This window comes from Heterocephalus glaber, unplaced genomic scaffold (assembly GCF_053883595.1).
Source record: "Heterocephalus glaber isolate CG9 unplaced genomic scaffold, H.glaber_assembly_v1.0 deba00001472, whole genome shotgun sequence".
Classification (NCBI taxonomy): domain Eukaryota; kingdom Metazoa; phylum Chordata; class Mammalia; order Rodentia; family Bathyergidae; genus Heterocephalus; species Heterocephalus glaber.
This window is the reverse complement of record NW_028258315.1, coordinates 60,729,671-60,732,267: the sequence shown is the minus strand read 5'-3', so window position 1 is coordinate 60,732,267 and position 2,597 is coordinate 60,729,671. Positions and strand designations below refer to the sequence as shown.

At 35.6% G+C, this 2,597-nt stretch overlaps 1 pseudogene; it reads left to right on the top strand.

Moving 5' to 3' along the window:
* The first annotated feature begins 1,151 nt into the window (after positions 1 to 1,151).
* LOC101698382 (actin-related protein 3 pseudogene) lies at positions 1,152 to 2,383 on the top strand (annotated as a pseudogene).
* Positions 2,384 to 2,597: the final 214 nt, after the last annotated feature.

Sequence of the window (2,597 nt, the reverse complement as noted above, 5' to 3'; positions counted from 1 at the left end):
GTCAAAAAGGATGGAGAAAGTTGGTAGAAATTAGGCAGATTCTCAAAACATTCCATTAACGCAGGTGTTCTATTGCTTAAGAATTCCTGCTGCTTTTGCCACAGTCATGTTACTATAATTGTTTTAAAAGTGAGAAGTAGTATGTAGCAAGTTCATATCAAGCCAGATGTAATTCCTTTCAATAAGTAATGTCTTTCAAGAAAATGTACTCAAAGGAAATAAGTCAAAAATAAACAATAGTGCACATGTTTCTACAATTTTGGGGTTGTTTTTTGTTTATTTTGTTTTGTTTTTGTTTTGATACTAGGGATTGATCTGAGGGTCTTTAAACTGAGATATAGCCACAGTCCTCCTCATTTTGAGGCAAGAATTTCACTAAGGTGTCCTCATGGAACTTTACTCATAATCCTCCTACTTCAGGCTCCTAGAGTGCTAGAATTACAGGTATGCCCCACCACACCTGGCTCTCCAATATTTTCATTTTTTGTGTGAAAAGCAAAGTTTAATAAATAGCTAACCATAGAGATAATTAAGTAAATTATGTTATCAATTTTCAATGAACTATTCTGCAGACATTAAAAATGACCATGAGGCAAGAAAAATGTTTTGGAGAAAAACCAGAATTTTGTGACTTGTTTTCATTTTCAACTAACAATAACAAGCCATGTAAGCTACTTCAATACTTTATTTTTTGCTTAAGTTTTTTTATTGGTACATTTTAGGTATACAATACTTTTACATTTATCATTGGGTGCTTGTACCTGTACATGACATATCTTGGTTCTTATTTTTTTTCCTCATTACTTGTGTGTCCTTCACACCCTCTACCCTCCCCTATTTACATAGATTTCATTTCCATTTTTTTTCTTTTCTCATACTTTTTCCTTTCCCTTCTTCCCTTTCTGCTTCCCTTACACCTTTGGAACTTTTCCTATTTCAAATTATTAATTATTCATTTTAATCATTTTAATTCTTATTTACATTTTCAGTTTCTCACACTAGAGAAACTATTCAGTATTTATACATGTGTGTCCTATTTATTGCACTTGAGAGTATGGCCTCAATACACATCCATGTAGCTATAAATGTCTCTAGTTTCTCATTCTTTATGTCTGAGTAGTACTCCATTTTATTAAATGGCAGTGGCCGGCCTGTGTGGTGGACTGTGGCACGGGATATACAAAACTAGGATATGCTGGAAATACAGGACCACAGTTTATCATACCTTCCTGTATTGCTATTAAAAAGTCAGCAAAAGTAGGTGACTAAGCTCAGAGGAGGGTGATGAAAGGTGTTGATGATCTAGACTTATTCATTGGTGATGAAGCCATAGAAAAACCTACATATGCTACAAAGTGGCCAATCTGCCATGGTATAGTTGAAGATTGGGACTTAATGGAAAGGTTTATGGAACAAGTGATCTTTAAATATTTAAAAGCAGAACCTGAAGACCATTATTTTGTTTTGACCGAACCTCCACTGAATACTCCAGAAAATAGGACATATACTGCTGAAATAATGTTTGAGTCCTTCAGTGTTCCAGTCTTGTACATTGTTGTGCAGGCTTTTCTTGCCTTAGCTGCATCCTAGACCTCAAGACATGTAGGAAAAAGGGCATTGACTGGTATGGTAATAGACAGTGGAGATGGTGTTACTCATGTCATTCCTGTGGCTGAAGGATATGTGATCAGCAGCTGTATTAAACATAATCAAATTACAGGAAGAGATATAACATATTTTATTCAGCAACTGTTGAGAGACTGGGAAGTAGGAATCCCTCCAGAACAAGCCCTGGAAACTGCTAAGGCAGTAAAGGAGGGCTATAGTTATGTATGCCCAGATTTAGCGAAAGAATTTAATAAGCACGACACAGAAGGATCAAAGTGAATTAAACAGTATACTGAATCAATGCCATCTCAACGAAAGAAATTTCCATTGATGTTGGTTATGAGAGATTCTTGGGACTTGAAATCTTTTTTCACCCAGAGTTTGCTAATCCAGACTTTACACAACCTATTTCAGAAGTTGTAGATGAAGTAATTCAGAACTGTCCTATTGATGTCAGACATCCTCTCTACAAGAAAATTGTCCTCTCTGGAGGTTCAACCATGTTCAGGGACTTTGGACATCACTTGCAAAGAGATCTGTAAAGAACTATAGATGCCAGGCTCAAATTAAATGAGGAATTGAACAGCGGTAGATTGAAGCCAAAACCAATTGATGTACAAGTTATCACACACCATATGCAGTCATATGCAGTTTGATTTGGAGGATCAATGCTGGCTTCCACGCCTGAGTTCTACCAAGTATGTCACACCAAAAAGGATTATGAAGAAATTGGACCTACATTTGTCATCACAATCCGGTGTTTAGATTCATGTAGTAAAATTGGGGTTATTGGGGTTAGAGAGGTGGAGAAGAGATAATCTTTCAGATATTCTGTTTTGTCTGGATGGCTGGTTTTGAGGTTTTGAACCTGACTTGAAATAGTAAGACCAAATATGATTATACAGGAATATTTAAATAAGCATATCAACATGGAGATGTAAAAGAGAGCCAAAAATATTTTTTCTTTAAATTGAATATTTGAATCTTAT